The 25,173-nt window shown below is 35.5% G+C and overlaps 1 protein-coding gene across 1 annotated transcript in view; it reads left to right on the top strand.

Moving 5' to 3' along the window:
* The window catches only part of LOC138154688 (sodium channel protein type 9 subunit alpha-like), a 146,204-nt gene that overhangs the window by 20,479 nt on the left and 100,552 nt on the right, over positions 1-25,173 (top strand). The window contains exon 3 of the mRNA XM_069079663.1: positions 14,776-14,833. The gene's annotated coding sequence lies outside the window, so the exon portion shown is untranslated. The remainder of the gene's footprint in view (positions 1-14,775; positions 14,834-25,173) is intronic.

Raw genomic sequence — 25,173 nt, 5'->3', positions numbered from 1 at the left:
AACATTTAAAGAGCAATTAATTCTAATATTATGCAAACTATTTGAAAAATAGGGAAATAGTCTTACCAAGTTCCTATATGATACAAATATGGTGCTAATGCTAAATCAGGATGATAAAAAACAATGGAAATTATAGACCAGTTTCCTTAATGAATATTGATGCAACTTAAAAAATATATAAAACACCAGCAAAGAATTTACAGCAATATATCACAAATATCATACAGTATAACCAGGTGGGATTTATGCCAGCTATACAGGGCTAATTCTGTATTACGAAAACTAGCTACATAATTGACTATACCAATAATAAAACCAACAAAAATTATGAGATTATGTCAATAGATACAGAAAAAGCTTTTGACAAAATACAAAGCTCATTCATATTTAAAACACTGGAAATGATAGAAATAAATGGTGCTTTCCTTAAAATGATATATAATATCTATCTAAAACCATCAGCATGCATTATCCATAATGGTGATAATTTAGGAGCCTTCCAAATAAGATCAGGGGTAAAGTAAGGATGCCCATTATTACCACTATTATTCTGTATAGTTCTAGAAATACTAGTTATAGCAATCAAAGAAGGAAAAAAAGGAGGAAAAGGAAATTAATAATTAATGGGGAAACAATATCTCACTTTTTGAAGATAATATAATGGTATGCTTAGAAAACTCTAGAGAATCAACTAAAAATAGTTGAAATAATAAACATCTTCAGCAGTTTCATGTTATAAAAGAAATTCATATAAATCATTAGCATTTCTGCATATTGCCAATGAAGACCAGTAGTATATAGACAGAACCTATTTAAAATAACTGTAGACAATATAAAATGTTTGGGAGTTTCCTTGCAAAGGTAAAACCAGGAACTAACTGAACACAATTACAAAACACTTCACACAAATAAATGAATCTAAATAATTGGAGAAATATTAATTGCTCATCAGTAGACCTAGCCATATAATAAAAATGACAATCCTACCTAAATCGATTTACTTATTCAGTGCCACACTAATCAAAGTACCAACAATTATTTTATAGAGCTATAAAAGATGATACAATTTCGTATGGAAGAACCAAAAGTCAAGAATATCAAGGAAATCAATTTTTAAAAAAATTGAAGGAAGGTATCCTATGAGTACCAGATCTCAAACTATATTACAAACTGGTAATCATCAAAATAATCTAATACTGGCTAAGAAGTAGACTGAAGAACCAGTGGAATAGATTAGGTACACAATGTAGTAAATGAGCATAATAATCTAGTCTTTGATCAATGCAATGATCCAAGTTTTCATTTTTCATTTCAACAAGAATTCATTATTTTCTAAAAATTAAGAGAGAATTAGAAAGCAATTTGGCAGAAACTAGATATAAACCATTAGGGTCTCACACTGTACACCAATATAAGGTCAAAATCAGTATATATTTTATTTACTTTTTACTTTTGGGGGAGGGGGGAGGGCAGGGCAATTGGGGTTAAGTGACTTGCCCAAGGTCACATGGCTAGTAAGTATTAAGTGTCTGAGGCAGGATTTGAACTCAGGTCCTTCTGACTCCAGGGCTGGTGCTCTATTCACTGCACCACCTAGCCACTCCCAGTATATATTTTATACATAAATGTGATACCATCTGCAAATTAGGGCAATATTGGATATCTTACCTGTCAGGTATATGGAAAAATGAAGGCTTTATGATAAAACAAGAGATAGGCAGACATTATGAGAAGTAAAATGGATAATTTTTATTACATCAAATTAAGAGGACTTTAACATAAAGAAATCCAGTGCAGCCAAGATTAAAAGTATAGGAGAAAATTGGGGAAAATTCTTCAGTAAGTTTCTGTGATAACAGCCTCATTTCCCAAATATATAGATAACTGAGTCAAATATATAAGAATATGTCATTTCCCAGTTGATAGTCAAATAACATGAACAGGCAATTTTCAGAACAAGAAATGAAACCTATCTATAGTCATATGGGGAAAAATGCTCTGAATCACTATTGATTAGATAAATGCAAATTATAGAAACTCTGAGATACCACCTCATACCTGTCAGATTGTCTAATATGACAGAAAAAGGGAAATGACAAATGCTGAAGGGATTTGGAAAAATTGAGACAATAATGAACTTTTGTTGTGATTGTAAATGCATTCTACCATTCTGGAGAATAATTTGGAACTACTTACTTAAAAAGCATTATAAAACTGTCATCTTTATCCAGCAATATCATTACTAGGTCTGTACCCCAAAGAGAACAAAACCAACAACAAAAGAAGAGAACTTATGTGTATATAATATTTTAGCACCTCTTTTTATGGTGACAAAGAATTGGAAATAGAGGGGATGCCCACCAATTGAGGATTGGCTGAATACCTTGTGGTATATGATTGTGATGGAATACCATTGTGTTATAAGAAATAATGAGCAGGACAGTTTCAGAAAAACCTGGAAAGATGCATATGAAATGTTACAAAGTGAATGAGCAGAATCAGAACATTGTACACAGTAACAGTAATATTGTACGATAATCTTTTGTGAATGACTGAATTATTGTCAGCAATATAGTGACTCAAGATAATTCTGAAGGACTTATTAAAAAACGTTATCCACCTCCAAAGAAAAAACAGATGGAATATGAATGCAGATCAAAGCATATTTTTTTTAATTTCTTTATTTTTGGTGGTGGGGGGAGCTCCTTTGATTGCTTTCTCAACAAATACAGAAATATGTTTCGTATTACTCTACATACATAGTCTATATGAAATTGCTTACCTTTTCATGGACAAGGAATGGTGAGAAGGTTGGGAGAGATCTTGAAACTTTACATTTTAATAATCCGCATATTAAAATAGTTTTTTTTACATGTAATTGAAAAAAAAAACTAAAAAAATAAGAGTTTGATACTTTGATAGTTTAAATTCACCTTATTTGGACCAGGGTTTATTTTTTTTTCTTCAGTAGCTCATTATAGCCAATTGAGTTTCCTTATCTGAAGCTAGATTGATTATAATCTTGATATTGGTTCTCTTTAATTTATATTTATTATTTCTTGTAGAAGTAATTGTGGTATAATGGGTGTATGTAAAGCCAAGCACGAGCAGCTTTCCAGAGGAATGCTGCTGTGAACAGCTTCAAGGTTCTGATTACATGGTATAGTGAACTCTCTATTCAGTAACAAAGATGAAACGTTCAAAGAAATCAAAGTACAGCATTCACAATGTTATGACATAACAACTTATCACTAAAATGGCCACATAGTATTAAACAAAGTACATTCATTTAGTAAATCCTTAATTCAGTCACAAAGTTCAAAGGTCAAAATTCTCCACCCCTAATCACATTGTCTTACTCTCTTCAATCAAAAGTCTTCTTCTTAATTGGAGAAGTCTTTAACTCAATCATCTAAATATGAAGGTCAAAGTTCTCCACCCCTAGGCCACAGTAAATTATAATCTTCTCAGTTTGCATTAAATACCCAAGGAGAGGGATTTTCATCTTGACTGGAGGCAGGCTCTCTGCTAATAAGATTCCTCTTCCATGGTCCCAGCTCCTGCCAACTCCTCCTTGTCCAGTTCCTCAGCTAGTTGCAGTTCCATATGGAAACTCACAGTGTCTAGTCCACCTCAAGCCCTTCAAAGTTTCAGTTCTTGGGAAGACAAAGCTTAACAAAGCCACAATAACATCGGTACACATTGCTGCATCCTCATCAATTCACTTTCTGCCTGTGAAATCAGCATAGACCCAACAAATTCTGAGGAATCAACACAAATCGTCAACATAGTGCCAGGACCTCTGAAAACCTCAGCAAGACCCTCCTCCAGGATTTCTGTAAACATACAATATAAAAATCTTCTTTTAGGGCTTCTGAAGCAGCAGTGAGGTACCAGGGCTTCTGTAACAACAGCAATGTACTCTATCAACAGACAAACCTGACAAAGTAACATCAAAACAGACAGATTACCAGCATCACAGTCTTGCTTCTTCCCAGTTCACCTCTCTTCCCATTTCTCAGTTCTTCTCAATTCTCTTCTCAGTTCTTCTCAGTTTTCAGAAGTTCTCAGCAGCTCTCAGAAGTTCTCAGTTATCAGTTCTCCTCTCTCTCTCCAGCAGTAGTTGCCCAGACTCCAGATGCTTGCTCCCAGCAGTTCTGGCCTCTCTCAGTTTGGGCTTCCCCTTATATATGGTATTAGCTCCTCCCTGTTCTGCCCCTTCCCATTACATCAACAAGTTCATCCCACTGTGGGATTCATAAGTTTTGGATCTTAATACTTGACACAATCATGAACTTAAAAACAAGGTGCTAAATATCTGTTTGCTTACCAATAGAAAGGGCTTGGAAGAGCTTCAAATTTCATTATTACAGTATATGAGCAGGTCTTGGGGTAAGAAGACTTATTTTCAAGTACCACTTCTGAAAGATAGAGGCTGTGTGATCCCGGGCAAATCACTTAACCTCTCAGTGATTAGTTTCAGAAGAGATACTGACTTGCAGTAGAGGGTAGAGGGAACTTTTTCGTGAGAGTTGCTTATCAGTGAACTCACAAATTCAATCTCTATCCCTGACTCTCAGTATTTCTAAGTAATCCTTCATTTCTTTTGTAGTCTCATTTTTGTGTACATATAACTATGAAGTAGTTTCTCATAATTCTTTTTTATTCTCCAGAATGATTTCACCTTTTTAGTTGTTTATATTGATAATTTAATTTCTTCCCTCTTTTTAGGAGGGAAGAAAGTATTAGTTTTATCATTTCCATAGATTTTTTATTTTTCAAATTATTTATTTCTTCCCTAATTTTCAAGATTTCCTCTTTTGTGTTTATTTTAGGTTCATTTATTTAGGAAAAGGTGAAAAATGGGGACACATAAATGGGAAAGCACAGTTCAGAAGAAAGGAGAGAGGCCAAAGACTTGTGATTTATGTAGAAACATCATGTCTCTTCATCTTTACTCATTAAAAAAAAAAAGAATTAGTAAACACTGGATACAATGAGAATCAAATAATACCAGAAAGAATGAAATTAACTGCATTTTTGTTAAGCAATTGGGGTTAAGTAACTTGCTCAAGGTTACATGGCCAGTTATTTCTGGGTGTGGTGCTAAGTATCTGAGCCCGGATTCGAACCCCCAGGTTATCCCGACACTGGGGCCGGTGCTCTGACTTGCTGAGCCACCTGGCCGCCCCTAAGTAATTGGGGTTAAGTAACTTGCTCAAGGTTACAAGGCCAGGTGTTTCTGGGTGGATGCTAAGTGTCTGAGCCCGAATTCGAACCCCCAGGTTATCCCGACACTGGGGCCAGCGCTCTTACTCGCTGTGCTACCTGGCCACCTCAATTAACTGCATTTTTAAAAACAGATGAAGATGTTATTATGTGGGACATATCCCACAGGAATAAGTCAAATGAGACAATACTTGTAAAGAGTTTAATACAGTGAGTGGAACATAGTAGATCCTTTTAAATGTTAGATATTATTATTGTTGTCATTGTTGTTATTTATCCTTGCATCATTTTTCAATATAGAGTTAGACCAGGAGTGGGGAACCTGTGGCCTCAAGGTCACATGTAGCCTTCTAGATCCTTGGGTGTTGCCCTTTGACTGAGTCCAAGTTTTATGAAATAAATCCTTTTATTAAGGGATTTGTTCTGCGAAGCTTGGATTCAGTCAAAGGATAAAACTTGAGGACATAAAGGACCACGTGTGGCCTTAAGGCTGTAGGTTCCTCACTCCTGAGTTAGACTGTTGACACATCAAATCTAAGATCAGTAGGCATGTATTCCATCCATACATCAAGATCATGTAGGGTCCCTTGGAAGGTGTAATAACAGAGTTCACCCTGTTCATTGACCATCTTATAATGTGTTTGTACCTAAACATATATGTATGTTTAAGTGTATATTTATGGATCTAGGGTGTTCTCAGCTGACATGACTCTGCCTTCTTACGCATATAATATGTAGTACTTTCAGCTCATTCAGTTAATAGGCATTTCATAAACACTTACTATGTGTCTTCAGGCATTGTCCTAAGATCCTGGGACACAAAGAGGGGAAAGGGGGTAGGAATTTATTTAAGAGCCTACTATGTGCCAGACAATATGGAAAGTATGCTTTGCAAATATTATCTCATTTGATCCTGACATCAATCATGGGAGATAGATTCTATTAAGAATGGTATTTTATAGTTGATCATACTGAGTCAGACGCTGACTTGCCCAGAGTTACAACTCGTGAACATCAGGATGGATTTGAACTCAGCTCTTCTGTTTTATCTATTGTACCACTTTGAATCCTAGAAAGGCAAAAAATTGTCCCTATGCTTAAATAGTTTACAGTCTAATCGTATAGAAAGCATGTAAATAGCTAGATACATATGATGTATATACTGAGTTGATTGAAGGCAATTTGAAATAGACACTAGCATCTTAGGGGGCTTTGAAAAGACCTTCTTCGAAAGGTGGAATTTGAGGTGAATCTTTAAGGAAGCCAAGAAACTCATAGGTAGAAGTGAGGAAGGAAAGAATTCCAAACATAGGGAGGAGCCATTACAAAGGTATAAGTTTGTGAAAAAATTTAAGTAGGGCAGTATTGCTGGATCAGAGATCATTATGTATGCAGATATTTGTTGATAATTGCTACAGATATTATACATACTCCTTGATATGGTTATTTTTAAGATTCTGCAGGGGTGGCTAGGTGGTGCAGTGAATAAAGTACTGGCCCTGGAGTCAGGAGGACCTGAGTTCATATCTGGCCTCAGACAGGCCTAGTTAACACAAAACTAGCTGTGTGACCTTGGGCAAGTCACTTAACCCCAATTGCCCCTCCAAAAAGAAAAAAAAAAGTCTGGTATGTGCATAAGTGATTTTTTGCTAGGAAAGAACCATGTATGGCACACATTGGTACTATATTGAGATTTTCAAAAATAAGGTGGATCTTTTCCCATTTATAATTTTGTAAATTCTCACTCAAAATATGAATTTTATATTTGAAGATTAAAGCCACAAGTTAGTACTATTATATGATGTTATTTTGAATGTTGCTTTATTTTACATGATGAACTAAAAAAAGAGCACTGATAAATGAAATAGAATCGGTGTCTCCCTTTCACTCCTTACCTCTTTCATTAAATTATCGAAAACCTGTCAGATTTTGGATGGACTCTTTCCCCCCAGAGTACCAACAAACTAAGGGAACTCATTCAAAAATCAATCATCATTCAAGGATATGGCAGTCTCCAAGAACAAAGAGATCCTTATTAGTTCTTCCTGATGTAGTGAATTAAATTAAATAGACTGATGTTTTCTCTAGGCATGCTAACAAAATAGTTTGGGGGAAAAATTTGTTTGTTAAAAATATATGTGGTAAAACATAACCTTCCTTAGGAGGTACTCATTAGATTCAACTTCTAACAAAATCAGTTCACTTAAAAGAGCATTTGATTCAAGAAGAATTTAAACAATTACTGGGAAAGTATTTCAGCTCGGATTAGCTTGTTGTTTGTCTTCAATGCTGCAGGTATTTCATAAGAAAAATAATAAGCTATTATGATAATAATATTTGGTTCAAGAAAAGTAGAGTAATATTTTCATTTTTTTGTTTTCGTGAAATACTAGAGCAAAATATATAGTATTGAGTAAAGTATTTACATAAATGTCATTTATTACAATCATGTATATTACATGGTATTTGACAAATATCAGGGCACAATATAGATTTCTATACATTTTAAAAATAATAACCATTGTATAGTGCCAATGATTTGATATTAGAAACCTCATGTCTGATTATTTTAAAAACTTGTCCCTAACCTTCTTATCTAAACAGTTGCAAAGATGTGTCACAAAATCACACAATTTTAGAATTGGAATGGGCCTTGGTGGCCATATAGTCCAATACACACCTGATAAGTGGGCATCCAGCCTTTACTTGCAGACTTACATTGAGGGATAACCCACTACCTTCTGAGGGAGTCCAATCTGCTTTTAAACAGCTATGCTAATTAAGAAACAACAGTTTTGTATCAAGATCAAATGTTCCTCGTTGCAGTTTATAGATACTACTATTTGCTTTTCCCCTCTGGAGCCAAAAAGGAGCTATTACAAATTACTATTATAAATCTTCAAGTACTTGAAAACAGCTAATATGTTACCCTTGAGTATTTTCTTCTCCAAGCTAAAATATCAAGTTTCTTCTACAAACCCTTGAAATATATATGTTGGAGTTGAATTCAGTAAGACTGAGGTACAAGAAAGTCACTTATCCTCTCTAACCCCATTTTCCTTATCTGTAAAATGAGGGGCACTATGATACCGTCCTCCTAGCTCTAAAACTTAAAATACCATATGATCTTGTGAACATTTTTCTCATCCATGCCCTTATTAGTATCTTCCTATAATATTGTGGTAGCCTCTTAATGGATCTTCTTATCTTAAATCCTGTCATTCTTCAGTATACTTTTCACACTATTACCAGAGTATTATTTTATTTTATGTGTAATCAATCACATCATGCCATTCTTCAACTTAAAAACCATTGCCTCTTTTTTTTTGCTGCTAGAAAAACTTCAAACTCCTTTCCTTAATAGTCAATTCTTTCAACATTGTAGTACTGCTCTCTTTTTCTAGACTTCTCCTTCATTACTCCTTCTGTATGCTTTATACACCATCACCATTTGTTAGTAGTAGTAGTAGTATTAGTATTTATATATTTTTGACCAGTTAACATATGTAAAATGTGCTACTGTTTTTATTTGGTTTGTACTTTTAAAATGGGTTGCTGATGGAGTTTTTGAGTACTGTGTCCCTAACCCCACTTTCACCCATAAACCATGTGCTTTTTATTGTATGATTTGACACACCATGGTGTTTGGGGAGCATATTTATCACACTATAGTAGAATTGTGTATCTGCATTGATGCCTTATCCAATTATAAAAGATGGAGTCATTACCTCTCTAAATATTATATCTCCTCCTGTCATTTGTTGTTTACATCACTATAATCATTCCTTCTCCCCTTTTGCCCCATATCCAATCTGTTGCTAAGATCTGTTAATTTTAAATTTGTTACTTCTCCCACGTTTCCCCTTTTCTCCTCTAATATTGCCACTACCCTCCTGCAGGTCTTCATGAACTCACCCCTGGACTATCATAATAGCCTGTTGATTGATCTTTCAGCCAAAAGCCTTGGTGTGGACCCCTCTAGTCCATTCTCTACGCAACTGTCAAATTTATCTTTCTCAAGTACAGATCTTTAGAACCTGTCATCTCCTGCTCAATAAACTCCAATGACTCCCTATCACCTCCAGGTTCAAACAAAATCCTCTCTGTTGTGTGCATAGCATTTTATAATTTGCTAACCCTTTAGTGCTCCTTACACGCTCCCCCTACACATGTAGTCTTTGATGAAGTAATTGCTAATCTTGCTAATCTCTGAAGACGTCTCTCTGTTTCCCAACTCTGAGTATTTTCATTGGTTGCCCCCATGCCTGGAATACTTTCCCTCTTTACCTCCATCTCTTGTCTTTACTAACTTCCTTCAAGTCTAGCTAAAATCCTAACTTTTATAGGAAGACTTTCCCAATTCTTCTTAAATTTAGTGTCTTTTTATTATTTCTTTTTATCATTATATGTGTTTATACAAACACATGCATGTATACACATATTACATGTTATCTCATTTATGTGTATTTATTTGTATGTTTTCTTGAAGACATTGTCTGTCATCTATCTTTCTTTGTATCTTCAGTACTTAACATAATGCCTGCCACATGGTAGATGCTTATTAAATTTTTATTTATTGACTGCATACATGTACCAGAATTTTTTTGGTCATTTTTCAATTAACGAACATTTACTTTGATTTTCTTTGGTATCACAAAAGTGCTTCTATAAGTAATTTATTGTATATGGGAATTTTTTCCCTTATAAATGTCCTCCTTGGGCTATATGTCTACTAGTACAATCTCTTTTTCAAAAACTTTGTCCATTTTAGCCATTTTGGGGGCTTAATTCCAAATTGCTTTCCAGAATCATGGTACTGATTCATAGCTACTCCAAAAAATATGAATGCACCTATCTTTCTCAACACTTCCAATATCATCCATTCCCATTTTTGTCACCCTAATTTTTATATTTTGATATCCCAATTGCTTCCATTAGTTTGATTATGGAAAATCACTCTCTAACTGACCTCTTAGTTATTTTCTCACATTGAGATAAAGTGGAGTTACATTGTTAGACTTTAATCTTTTCTTCACAACTATATTTTATAATCCTTAACTGTAATTTTTAGTATTCATAAAGTAGGACTGTTTTTATAATTATCATTTTCATAAAGAAATCAGATAATATGTAGATAATTGTTATAGAATCATTGTCATTTTACCTCAAATAGACCTTGGCATTTTTCTATTTCAGCATTTCTCACAATATTTGAGATTTTCAGTAACAAGCAGTAGTATCTCTGAGTCAAAGAATATGGACAAATTATTCACTTTCTTAACATAATCCTAAATTGCTTTTCAGAATGGTTGGACCAAAGCACAAATGCACCAAGCATTTTTTTAATGTACCTAACTTTCTGCAGTCCGTTAACATTGACAATTCCCAAATTATGTTGTCCTTTGTTTATTTGTTAGAGATCAACTGGTCTGACACCCTCCCTCACTTCACAGAGGATTAAAAACCTTCCATAATCTTATTCCAGCCTATTTTCCTTAGTTGTTTCATACCTTATTCTCTATTCTCCCTCTTTAGATTGTGAACTCCTTGAGAATAGAATCTTTTACCCCCTTTTGTTTCCCCAGTTCTTAGCACAGTACCTGGTACATAGTAGACATTTAATAAATATTTAATGATTGATTGATTATTCTAGCAAAACCAATCTTTACTATTTTCTGATTCTGTGCGCTTTCTTCTGCTACCACATTCCCACTCATACCATCCTCCAGGCCCACAATAGGCTTAGAGGATTTGTCGAATCAATAATTCCCCAGTGACATCTCTAGAGTGTTACTAATGGACATCCTCCTTCAATTAGACTCCTTCTCATTTGTTAGTGTTTTTTTAAGTGGAATACATCAGATAAATCATTGAGTGCATGTTTCTCAACCTCAGGATCCAAAGTAAACAAAATTTTAGTCATACTGAAGAGGTTTGGGGTAGAGGTTAGGGGTTCTGGGACCCTAGGAATGCCAAGGCAGAGTTGCCTGGGATGAATTCACTCATTAAAAGCTGTGTTTCAGTCAAGAGCCAGTTTATTGTAACACCAATAGAAGTGGGTGAAGTCCCTTTAAAGAACTTGCCATATATTGAGGATGGTGCTAGGATTTATATGGAAAGGTAGCATGGGAAAGGAATGCTGGGGATACTAACTAGGTTATCTAAGGATCCAGGTGTTTGGGGGAGCTATGGATGGGAAAGTGTAGGAGTATATCAGATGCTGAGGGGGTTGTCAAAGGTGTGGACCTCAAAGATCCGGTTCCAAAAAGGAGTTCTTTGGTCAGTATCCTTGTGTTTGCTCTGATAAGGGAAATACAGAATCAAGCCTTCAACAAGGGAAAATTTTCTCATGCTGTGGAGGGGACATCTGGATTATTTTCAAAGACGTGGTCTTGGGGCTTTTTGGGGTCTAGGTCCCACCATCCCATCAGTTCCAGCCCAATGGAAATATGCAATGTGAATTAAAACAATAATAAAATGCACAGTATTTGGGACCTGGCTTCATAACTTGAAAGGTAATATTAATTCTTCAACTATAATAGTCAGGAAGTGCAACATGGTATAGTAGAGTATTGGGATCAAAGTCAGGAGTCTAGTTCTGTCAGAAAGTTACTTTATGCCTTTAGCAGTCCCTTCTTTTTTCAGGTTCAGTCTCCTTATCTGTAAAATTAGGGAATTAGATTGGAGCTCCTATATAACTTTAATTGGTCTTCTTCAAGTTAATAAATCTGTGATCTCAATATAAGTATTCCCTTCAGTGATATGAATTGGCCTGTCCAACTACACCTTCCTCTGTACCTCTTATTCATGTCTTCAAATCTTCAGCCTGCCATGCTTAGAGCTTTCCTTGACATCTTTTGATACTGAGCAGTACCAACTAAGCACACAGGCTGTTGTTCGGTAATTTCTCTCTTTCTTGAACAAATTGTGGTTCTAGTTGAATCATATTCCTAAATCAGAGTCATCTGTCTGAGGATTCGTGTATTGACTGTTCATAATGTATAAAGAACTGAAGATATAACAAACTATTAATCAGGGACCACAATAAGGACTGACTAGGTAAAAATAAGCACTTGTTTCTATTTTATATAGTGCTGCTAATAACTAAAAACAAAGTAGATGCACATTGATTGGGAAATTATTTTAAAAATTGTATAGGAATATGTTGAAATATACTGTAATATAAGAAATGAGGAATATAATGGAAGAAGGTCGGGAAGATAGAAAAATTAATGGAAAGTAAAGGAAACAGAAACAGCAAAACAATATGCACAGTAATTAAATCAAGGGAATGACAACAACAAAATATCAGAATTGGATGTTAGGAAATAATCACCAAGCTTAGTGTGATGCCAATGCAATACCCATAGCAGCTGCTATGAATATGCATATGTATTTCCAGGGTAGATTCGCAAAACTCAATCAACTCTCTTTCTCAAAGGCAAAACCAAAATATTTATTTGGAACATTACTATTAGGATACCAGGAAATAAGATTTAACAGGGTATTCATCATTAACCCAGGGAATGGCAGCATCTTGGCATCTTAAGCATTCTTTCTGTCAGGCCTCCCCACAGACAAGTTCTTCCCTCTGTTCTCTGCTCTGCCTCTCCTGCTCTGTTGGATAAATTCCTCCCACACACTGGGCTGCATGTGACTCAGGCTCCATGTGACTCAGGCTATACCACAGGTATGAGCTGGGCCAGAGCTCAAAGGAGGTGACATAGACCTATTAATGGGCAGGCAAGATCTTCCTATTCCATTAACATTACACTTAGGAACAAAGGAAAAAATACAAAATGCCTCTCCTTATTTCATATGCCAAAGTAGGTTATTAAATTATGTCTGTTTGATGATTAGTTTTGCTAACATGTTTTTATTTTCTTTTAAAAAATATTTTGTATAAAAGAAGCCTCTTTGGCATTGAGGATGAAGATACTGGGAAGGGAAGGTGATGTAAAAACAAATAGTATTAGCAACATTTTATATTTAATTTTATGTTGGAGGCAATCAGGGTCAAATGACTTGCCTCACGTCATATAGTGAGGAAGTATCTGACGTTGAATTTGAATTTATTTACTCCTGACTCCAGGTCTGGCATCCTATCCACTGAGCCATCTAGCCTGCCCTATAAGCAGCATTTTATTTTAAAATTAATTTTTTTTTGTTTTTTTGGAGGGGGGGAAGGCAGGGTGATTGGGGTTAAGTGACTTGCCAAAGGTTACATGGCTAGTAAGTGTTAAGTGTCTGAGTCCAGATTTGAACTCAGATCCTCCTGATTCCAGGGCCAGTGCTCTATTCACTGCACCACCAAGCTGCCCCCTCAGGATTTTTTTAGGAGGAAAAGGTTTTTGGACAAAGAGATACTGGGCTCCTGGTGTCTAGGCATTGATGTCAACCATGGATCCTCTTTCAAGAGCGGAGCACTATAAGGAAGTTTGTTAACTTGTCCTCTTTCTCACTCCAAGTCTTTCCACTTCAGATATGCCCTATAATGACCCAGAGAAGCAGTGAGAATAGATGAAGTAAGTGGGAGGGAATCAAAGGCTGCAGCAGGGGAAATGTGGGAAAAGAAAGGAGAGGAAATTCCAAGCTTTGGAGCCTGAGAGAGTGCTTGTGGTCACTGGCTGGGTGACAGTTGTTTTTGAAAGGGGCATAAAGAACATTCAGTATTCTCTCTCTTCTGTTCTCAGCCTGGTTGTTACCAGAATCTGTCTGCTGGGCCTGCTTGGCATTTAATTCTTATCAAAATGACTGTTTTATAGCTTGTGTACAGCCGCAAATCCTCATAGAACCAGATATAAAGAATCAGAATTATTCATTTAAGAAATGTGATTTATATAAATGGTTTTGTATATTATGAATCCCTTTCTTCTTTGATCTGTTTGTGGTATAGATAGTATACTGTTAACATTGGGTCAATGGGTACAATCAGTTTAGAAATGTAGGAAGCATAATTACAAATCGCTTCCCAAAACAATGGACTTGAACAAAATGTGGTATATGTTTTAGACATAACTGATAAAGGCATTCCTTTGACTTTATTGTTCTTTGTTTTGATTTATTTTTTCTTTTCTCATTTGGAGAGTAGAGGTAAAAGAGAAAGAAAATAAAAGTTTATTACTAAAATATGAAAAGAAAAATGTGTCTACCCCTGCTGTATCCTGAATTTTAACATCTGTGTTATAGTTACCATTCATATTATACCATTTCTCATTAGACTTTAAGCTCCATGAACACAGTGTCTGACTGTCTTTTACATGCACTTTTTTATATTCCTCACTATCTTGCACAACTCTGAATTCAGTGTGTATTCTACCAGTGAATAGAGAAGTTTTGTTAAATCTCTGCTTTAGCTATTTGGGGTTGGGGGTACTAGTACTATGATTCTTTGTATGCACATGCTGGTATTGCAAGTATGATGATCTTCCTTTTTTGTATTGTGAATGAATGACGTTGTTGTGTTAGCTTTTAAATTTGACATCTGAAATGCTTTAAGTTTTCCTCTGGGTAACCTTCTCTATACTTTCTCTCTTCTTTTTCAAGGATTCATTAGGGTGGAGACTTCATCTAGCATCACTGAGCTAAAGACCTCCATGCCTCAGTAAGTATTCATGAGTTGCAGTGCTTGAAATTATTAATTAACTAATAGCCAACTTTATGGCAATGAATTGCTATGAATTTGATTAGTTCAGTCCTCAGACAACAGATGTTGTCAATATCCAGTAAATCAATAAACAATTAATAAGGGGCTACTATGTGCCTGAAATAACACTAGGTGCTGGTATGCAAGGACACAAAAGAAATAGCCCTGTCCTGAAGGAGTTTACATTTTACCCAGGGATTCATGTAAACTTTCAAGTTTATATAAAATTTTGATGAAATAATATAAAAATTGAGCTCACATAAAGCAAAAGCAGATATCTGGAATATCTGGTGATGTTCAAGCTAAGTTTTAAAGGAAACATGAAATTCTAAGAGGAGGACATGGGCAGTGAGTAAATTAAAGGGATGTGGGAGCAAGACAGAGGTCACTCTATCCTAAGAAATCAGTTGAGAAATGGAGTGTCCTATTGTGAGGAGCAGTGACAACTGAATAAAAAAGGCTTGGGAAACTGATGAGATTTATGAAGTGAGGTAGAGTGAGAAGTCTTGGTTGAATACTAGATTGCAGTTTTGCATGATTGAAAAAATGTTGCAGTCCTCAACATAATAACATTTAGAAGAGATATTTGGAGAGGAGACACTATATGCTACCCAGTAGAAAGTCTAGAGTTGGCTGTTTGATAGGTATAGGTATCTCTCTAGAAAGGCTATGCCTGCATGTCTAAATCCTTAGTCTCCTTAAACTTTCTGCATCATTTGACATTGTTGATCACTTTCTCTTCATGCATTCTTTTTCAAGATTTCATGATATTGCTCTCTTGGTTCTCCTCCTATTTATATGTTATCCTTTTTAATTCTTTTTTCATCAACATCTCCATCCTGCTTCCTACCTTGTAATGGTAAGGGAATTTGAAAATCTTCCCTGCCCCTTAGTAGGCCTAGGGAATTTGAAGATGTTCCTTGCCCCTTAATGGGCCTCACTTGGAGCCCAACAAAACAAGCTTGCTTAGCAGAGGCGTGTTTTTCAGGAAGTCCACACATTTTATTATTTGTAATTAGGCAGTAGGTCAGAAAGGTTGTAATGTCCTCTGACCCTGGAGAAGGCTATATATATATATATATATATATATATATATATATATATATATATACACACACACACACACCCAGAGGAGGTTTTGCTTTGGGGCTCACTTATGGGAAGAGTTGTGTGATTTAGCCAGATGAGACTCTGGGTAGCCATTGAACTCCCCAGCTTTGAAAACACAGATTTTCGGTAGAACAGTAGGTTCTTCTCTCTCTGGTAACAAACTATTTATGCATGTAATAGTAAGACAGCTAGAAGCCTTGTCTGTTGTTCTGTTAAATTGTGTTATTTTCTCTGTCTGTATTTTTGTCTGCTTATAATTTATGTTTGCATTTTCTGAAGTTCAGGGTGCTTACTTTTTCCCCTGACCTAAGTGAATGATATATGTTTGATTAAAGTAAGTTAACCCCTTTTGAGTTGCTTTCCTTTAGGAAAGCAAATCAAACATCTGTGCTAGCAGCCATCCTGGGTATGCTTGTGTGCTTGCTTTTACATGGCTAAGGGCAGGTGTTTTCTAAGATGTACTTGGACTCTTTTCTTCTTTGTTTGTATGCCACTCCCATGATAATGTCAGCATATACATATATATGCATATATACATAAATATATACACATATATACACCTACACATACATGTGCATGTATACATTGTATATATATACATATGTACATATATGTGCCTGTGAATATATCATCTCTCTTTATGTACATATGTATGTACTTTCCAAAAATACTTGGAAGATTTGTAGTACCTTGCACTTCTTCAATGAATTCTTTGATAAATTTCACTAGAATACAAAAGTTACATGTGGGAGTTACTTATTATGTTTAGGTTTCTTGGCAAACTTACCACATAAGCATCCATTTAAAAAATGTTTTCTACCACATGGGTTTGGGATGGCAGGAGAGATTCATCATCTCTCCAGTGTCTAGAAATAAAGTCTCAGAACCTGACATGGTCAAATATTAAACATCTGAAACCAGTTTTTGATTGATAGTACATGGGATTATAATTTCTAACAGCTCAACCAGATGCTTCTTGTTGGCACAGGGGTGACCAAAATTTCAGAAAAGTTATACTAGTATAGCATTATCAATCAATAAACATTTATTAAATACTTACTATCTGGCAGACACTAGATCTGGCATGTCATAGCAACCTGAATAAATTATGAATACATGTCCAAATCTTTATTCTCCTTTGGCAGATGAAAATGGGTATATAATTTACCCATAAATGGTGATACCATAAGCAAATTAGGAAAACATGGAATAGTTTACTTGTCAGATCTATGGATAGGGGAAGATATTAGTACCAAACACAATAGAGAAAGCATAAAAACATTAAAATTGATCATTTTGATTATATAAAATTAAAAAGTTTTTGCACAAATGAAACCAATGTAAATAAAATTGGAATGCAAAACCTGGGCAAATTTTTAAAGCAAATATCTCTAATAAAGGCCTCCTTTAACAAAATATAGAGAACTGAGTTAAATTTGTAAAACAAGTCATTCCACAACTGATAAATAGTCAAAGCATATGAACAGGTAGTTTTCAAAGAAATCAAAGTTATTTATAGTCATATGAAAAATTCTCTAAATCATTATTGATTAGAGAACTGCAAATGAAAACAGTTCTAAGGTACCTCTTCACACCTAACAGATAGGCTAATATGACAGAAAAGAAAATGATAAATGTTGGAGGGGATGTGGAAAAACTGATATATTAATGTGTTATTTTTGGAGTTGTGAAATTAATCAATCATTTTGGGGAGTTATTTGGAATTATACCCATAGGGCTTTAAGTTGTGCATACCCTTTGGTCCAGAAATACCACTGCAAGGTCTATATCCCAGAGAGATTTTAAAAAGGGAAAAGAATCTATCTGCAGAGAAATATAGCAGTTCTTTTTTTGTGATGGCTAAGTATTGGAAATTGAGGGTATGGCCATTAATTAGGGAATGGCTGAACAAGTTGTGGTATATGATTGTAATGGAATATTTTTGCCCTATAAGAAATGACAAGCATGATGATTTAAAAAAAACCTGTACTTATATGAATTGATGTGAAGTGAGAAGAATCAGAAAACTATACAGTAATGGAAATATTGCATGATAAAGATTTTTGAATGACTGATATTGTCCTCCAAAGTTTCTCTGAAACTATCCCTTTCATTATTTCTTAAGGCAAAATAGTATTCATATACTGTAATTTGTTCAGCCAATCACAAATTAATGGATACCTTTTTAGTTTCTCATTATTTTCCATCACAAAAAGAACTGCTATATTTTTGTTTGTATGGTTCCTCTTCTTCTTTCTTTAATCACTTTGGGTAATAGGCTTACTAATGGTATCTCTGGGTCTGGACTAATTCACAGATCCAGTAATAATGCATTAATATGCTTGTTTTCCCCACAGCAATTTATAAAAATAGGAACCATTCTCCAAACTACACAGAGTCTAATGCCTTTATGACATGAATATTTTCTCCAGTAAAAGATTTGATTAGGTTTTATGGTGGAATACCAAATAACATCATACAAAAAAGTTTATGCTTAAAACAAAAGGAGAAAGAAAACAGTGCTGTTGATGTGGGAAATTATCCCTGAGTCAGCTATCTGGGTACAGTTAGACAACTAACTTTCAAAGGCAAATATTGAAATTTGAAATAATGAAGTGGAAACAATGATGAGAGAAATATATAGCCTACAAATGAAACCAGCTTGATACTGAACTATTTAAAGATGGAATTAGCGATGTGAATTGTGAAGTAGACAACAGAAATGGCACTGATACTTTTATGCAGATCAATTTTTGTAGATATAGTGCCACAACAAGACCAAAAGAGTACATAAAGCCTCTTAGTTATCAGAAATTTCACTTTCTTGTCGAGCAGATGGAAAATGCTATACACATCCAGAGAAAGAACCATGGAGTCTGCATGCAGATCAAAGTGTACTATTTTGACTTTTATGTTGTTTTTTTCTTTCTCATGGGCTTTCCCTTTTGTTCTGATTCTTCTTTATAGCACGACTAATATGGAAATATGTTTGATATGGTTGTTACATGTGTAACCTATATCAGATTGCTTGCTGTCTTAGGGAGGGAAAAATTTGGAACTCAAAATCTTATAAAAGTGAATGTTAAAAATATCTTTACATATAATTAGAAAAAACAAAATGTTATTAGACTTGTAATATTACAAGACTAAAAAGAAACACAAAAAGATAATTAGGAAAGGGAAATTATGAGGGAATTAATAAGGTTAAACTATGTGCATACCTTCATGGGAAAATGAAACTTAAAACTCATAATTCTCATTATTAGGGCAGTTAGAAAGAATATATAGATATAGATAGAGGGCACAGGTATGAATTGAATATGAAGGGATGATATCTAAAAAATTAAATTAAAGGGTGAGAATGAGGAATGCATTGGGAGAAAGGGAAAGAGAGAGGTAGAATGGGGTAAATTATTTGATGTAAAATAGGCCCTAAATAGATTATACAGTGAGGGGGAAATGGGGGTAGGGGTTAGGGGAGCATGTGAACCTTTGCTCTTATTGGAATTGATTCAAAGTGGGAATAACATACACATTCAGTTGGATGTAGAAAGCAGTCTCAACGTACAGGAAAATAGGAGGGAAGGGAGATAAAAAGAAAATGGTGGGGAGGAGCTGATAGAAGGGAGGGCAGTTTTGGGAGGGTAAAAGAAGAAGCAAAATACTTTTTTTTTTTGGAAGGGGAAGGCTGTACAATTGGGTTAAGTGACTTGCCTGAGGTCACACAGCTAGTAAGTGTTCTGTGTCTGAGGCTGGGATTTGAACTCACAAAATACTTTTACAAACTGATAGGGTAAAAGAAGAAAGAGAATAGGATAAACAGGGAAAACAAAATGGAGGGAAATGCTTAGTTGGTAATCATTACTGTGAAAAAAATTATAGCAAATTTCTCTGAAAAAAACTTCATTTCTCAAACATACAGAAAACTTGAGTCAAATTTATAGAAATGAGTCATTTATCAATTGATAAATGATCAAAGAATATGAACAGGCAGTTTTTAGAGAAGGTCTCAGACCTTATTAATAGTGAGGGCAAAACATTCCAGTCAGTCCCATAACCCCAGAGCTTGACACAGTGCCTTCATATCCGGTGTTTAACAAATGTTGTTGGAATTAGAATATCTTGAAGAGAGGTGAATCAGTGCATACAGGTTTACTTATTCAATACTGTATGGAATTGCCTCAGATAGTATTTACTATATAAAGAGATAGTATTTAATCATGAGATGTGCCTAGTGATGCTCCTGTATATGTTTCTGCTCTACCATAGTCACAATAGATATTTTTAGAGAGAACATACATAACTTTGGTTACTTTCCTGAGAGCATCCACTGATGAACAGAACACATAGAAGGTAAATACCCAGGTACCAAAGACCAGAGCAATTGCTCTCTTCTGCTGCATTGGAAGGCTGTATTCATATTAGTAGGAGAAGAAAGGTAGCTATTTAGAATTTTGAAAAGAATGATATTTGATAAAGATTTAGTAGAAGCCAGACTTATTGGTCGCTTTTGCTTGCCCATCAATTAGGGAGTCAGGCATACCAGTTTTAGGTTGAGGACAGTCAGAGCAGAGTTGCTGCCTGGATCTTTCTCTTCTTCCTTTTGTCTTTATTAAACTTCATTTAAAAGTTCCTAAAGAACCAATTTCAGAAATACACAAGCACATGACCTTTTATTTGAATAAATTTCTGTTTTAAGGAAATGTTTCTATTGGCATATATTGTCATTTGCTCCTTTTGTTTTTCCATGGTAACATTCTTGCTTTCACTGTTGGCATAATCCCTACCCAGTTACAATCTAGGAAGTCCAACAAGATTTTACATGTTCTCTTTCCAAAGTCAGAATCTTTCCACTTTAGTAAATTCTGTACCAAATTCTTTGATAAAAATCATTTGAATAAAATGAGGTATTTCATACTTGTTTATAATCTATTTTTCAAGAAAGTTGTTAGATACATTTGCCTCTCCTATTGAGGATTATATACAAATAAATGTTTGGATGAGCAATTTGATTAGAATATAATTATAATTCCAAGTTAATTGTTTGAACAGTGTGAAATTTGTTATATAGACTTCAAAAAATAATCTTTTTGGAGCCCAGTTTCTAAAATGATGCTGAAAGCCAGCAGAAGCCTTTATGTTTGCTATTTTACTTTTAGGAAGAGATCTAAAATGGGCTTCAAGGAATCTAAAATGGGCTTCAAGGGATAATTGCCATGTATTTGACTTGGGGATACCAAGTCATGTAATGAAATATACTTCAATTTCATTTTTCATCTACTCTGCAATTTAAAGAACACTTATGCATAATGTGAAACAAAACTAAGCATAAGACTGAAGAGATTGGTTTAGGAATTAGGAATCTCAAAGACTTTGGATTTGAATCCCTCTTCTGCCTCTTACTACCTATGTGACTTTGGGCAAATTGCTTAATATCTCTGGGTCTCAGTTTCCTTATCTGTAAAATTAGGAAATTAAACTAGCTGACTTCTAAGGTATTTTGCACCTTTAAATCAGTAATTCTTTCACATTGATGAATTATTGAGTGTTAAGGGAAACTGTGGGCACAACCGTCTACAGATTCTTTTGGTAGATGCAACATTGTATGTATGTGTATCATTTAAAGGTTCTCTTATAAAATGGAAAGAACACTGAACTTGGAATCATAGAACCCAAGTTGAATTCCAGCTCTATCATTAGATGTCAGACTTTGGACAACTAGGGCCTCAGTTTCAACATCTGTAAAAGGATTTTGGACTAGATCACTTCTAAGATCCTTTCAGCTCAAGTTATCCTATGATTTAGAAGTTACAATTCCTCTTCTTAAAGTGTGAAAACAACTGAAATGTTGTAGAATATAACTGTGGAATAAAAAAAATTGGATAAGAATGATCATTTGTCTTTATTCATTATATGCTGTGATAATACAGTAATCAAAACTAAAATCCATAGTGGAAGAACTCTACAGAAGCTGTTTTGCTCTGATGCAATGTAAAAATTTCCAAATAGGTCTATTTGATTAATTATTTATTGCCAGTGACGTTATGTCTTTTCATTTGGCATTAGCATTGCTGAGAGGAAAGCTGTGCTAATACTGTTGGAAGGCTGTATTGATTAATGTTAGAAGGAGAAGAAAGGTGGCTATTTAGAATTTTGAAAAAGAACGATATTTGGTAAAGATTTAGTAGAAGCCAGACTTGTTGGTAGCTTTCGTGTGACCATCAATTAGGGAGTCAGGCACACCAGTTTTAGTTTGAGGAGCATCAAAAGTCAACTTAGAGTTACTTAGGAAAGTCCTTATTTCTAGGTGAAGAAATCTCACCATGAGCTTGGAAGGAGAGTGTATTTCCTGGGAGACCTTAAGCCAGACCTGTAGCTTTTCCTCCAAAGTTTCTTTGTGGTCACCATAACTGCGACAATTAAAAAGGTTCTGATTTTTATTTTAAACAATTAAAATAATTTCTGAATAAAAAGGTTGGGCATTGGGTAGTCTCTCTTAGAAGAAAGACAATCATGGAGGTAGGCTCACAATTTATATATCCTTTCAATGAGGGGCTGATGTAGCCCATTATCATATTACTCTAGTTCAGAGAAAATATCTTTATACCAGACCACTCCCAGTCTTGGGCTATCTAGACAAAAACATCAGGCTCTACCCAAGCTTGAGTGGAACACAATGGGCTTCCCCACCTTAGATTAAATTCCTTTTAAGATTGGATGGGGTCTGACGCAGATGAGGAGAGTTAATTCAGTCTCATTATCAGTAATGTTCTTCAAGAGACTGAACATAAAATCAGTACTTCAGGAGGAGGAGAAGAGCTCTGAATCTCCCCCAAGATATTTGTTATTAATAAGCATTTCTCATACTTAGACTGCAATGAAGGACCTTCCAAGTTATACAAACATAACATGGCATTATAATGTGCTACATGGAACCCTTGCTTATTGCCCCTTTCCAAGTTGTCAGTTGGTGGAAAGGATCAGATATCTTCAAAAGGACCCTCAGGGTAGAGATTGAGAGTCGGGAAAATAACAAAACTAGAGAGTATAAAATGACACAGAGAAGACTCCAAAAGGGAGTATCCCCTCTAATGAAATGCAATTTTTTGAGAGTAAAGACTGTTTTTGTTTTTGTCTTTTTATCCTGAGTTCCTAGTTTAATTCCTGGCATCTAGAAGGTACTTAATACTTGTTTGGTTGCTGTCCTTAGTTCTTGAAGAGGACCAAAATGACATCACTATGCTAAAGTTAAGTTTCAATGTATATAATTGTGACTGATCAGACCAGTATGAGCTTGCAATGCTCTACCACAGGTCAGGCACAAATAGTTCACAAATAGTGAACATTTGGGGTGGATTCTTCAAATTTGCTCATCTTGCATTTCCTTTGAGCTGCTTCAATTCTGCTTTGCTAATAGAGCACAGCACTTTCTCTGATGTGGGCACATCACGCTGAGTGGTCTGTGTGTCCCATGTCACACAATCAATTCCAAAGTTCTTGAGAAAGACCTTTAGAGTGTCTTTGTATTGCTTCTGCTGGCATGTTAGTGCTTGCCCTGTGTGAGTTCTCCATAAAACAGTCTTTTTGGCAAGTGTACATTTTTACATTCAAACAATGTGGCCAGCCCATTGTAAAGCCAAGCATGAGCAGCTTTCCAGAGCAGTGCTGTTGTGAATAGCTTTAAGGGTCTGATCACATAGTATAGAGAACTCTCTGTTTTTTTCAGCGGTAAACTAAAGCAAAACATTCACAGAAACAAAATTACAGCATTCACAATGTTATAACATAACAACTTATCACTAAAGTGACCACATAATTTTCACCAAAGTGGCCACATAGTTTTAAACAAAAGATATCATTCAGTAAGTCCTTAACTCAATCATCCTTAAGGAGCAAGCCTCCTTAAGGGACACAAAGTAAAAAGGTCAAAGTTCTTCACCCCTAGGTCACATTGTCTTAATCTCTCAGTCAAAAAGTCTTTCTTCTTGATTAGAGATTACTTTCCAAACATCCTTAACTCAGTCATCCTTAAGAGGTACAAGGTATATAGAGTACAAAGTTCTCCCACCCCTAGGCCACAGTAAATCATAATCTTCTCAGCACTAAATACCCAAGGAGAGTTCTTTTCATCTTGGCTCGAGTCTGGCTCTCAAATTCCATGGTTCCACTTCCATGGTCCAAGTTCCTGCCGGAATCTGTCCAACTGTCACCTGGATTCAAAGGAAGGCAGCTCTCAATTCCTCATACAGTTCCTTCAGATCCTCATCCAGTTCCCATTCCATATTGAAGCTTACAGTGTCTAGTGCACCTCAAGTCCTTTATACTTTCTGTTTCTGGGAAGACAAAGTTTAATAGAGCCAAAACGACATTCACACACCATTGCTGGCACCATCATCAATTCACTTTCTGCCTGTGAAATAAACACAGACCCACAAACGAAGTTTGAGAACTCAACACAAATCATCATTACTGTCCCAGGACCTCCAAATCCCTCCTCCAGGACTTCTGTAAACAGACAACAAGAAAATCCTCTTTCAGGGCTTCCAGTAAGGTCCCAGGACTTCTGTATAAAGTGTTACAAACACAAATCAGTACAGACAGAACAGACAAACAGAGTGCCAGGATACCACAAGTTTTCTCCTTCTCAGCTCTGCCACCACCAAGTGTTCCCTTCTCAGTTCTGCTCAGCTTTTTATCTGGTCATTAGCTTCTCCCTGTTCCACCCACTTCTTACGTTCTTCCTGTTCCTGTCTTTGGCAAGTCCCTCCCACTGTGGGATTTACAAGTTCTGTTTCTTAACAAAGACTTGATATGATCATGGGCAAGTCTCAAAAGAAACTTGAACTGAAACAAGGTGCTAAATAATTAAATAGCTGAAGGAAAGGTTCTAAGTACTTCTTTGCTTGCCATTATACCCATCAGAGTTGAAGCAGAGTTTTAATGCTTGGCAGTTCAGTCTAAGCAAGGACCTTAGGGCCTGGTCCCTTATCCTGCCAAGTGATCTGCAGAACCTTCCAAAGACAATACAAATGAAAATGATTCAGTTTCCTGGCATGGTGCTGGTAGACTGTTCAGATTTTACAGGCATCCAGCAACGTGGTCAGCACAACAATGCTATAGACCTTCAGTTTGGTAGGCAGTCTAATGCCTCTTCTCTCCCACACCTTCCTTCAGAGCCTCCCAAACAC

The sequence above is a fragment of the Petaurus breviceps genome, unplaced genomic scaffold (genome assembly GCF_028583685.1).
Source record: "Petaurus breviceps papuanus isolate PSGF00001 unplaced genomic scaffold, PetGlider_PUasm1.0 91133, whole genome shotgun sequence".
NCBI lineage: Eukaryota > Metazoa > Chordata > Mammalia > Diprotodontia > Petauridae > Petaurus > Petaurus breviceps.
Note: the sequence above shows the minus strand (reverse complement) of the source record. Positions and strands in the feature narration are given on the sequence as shown.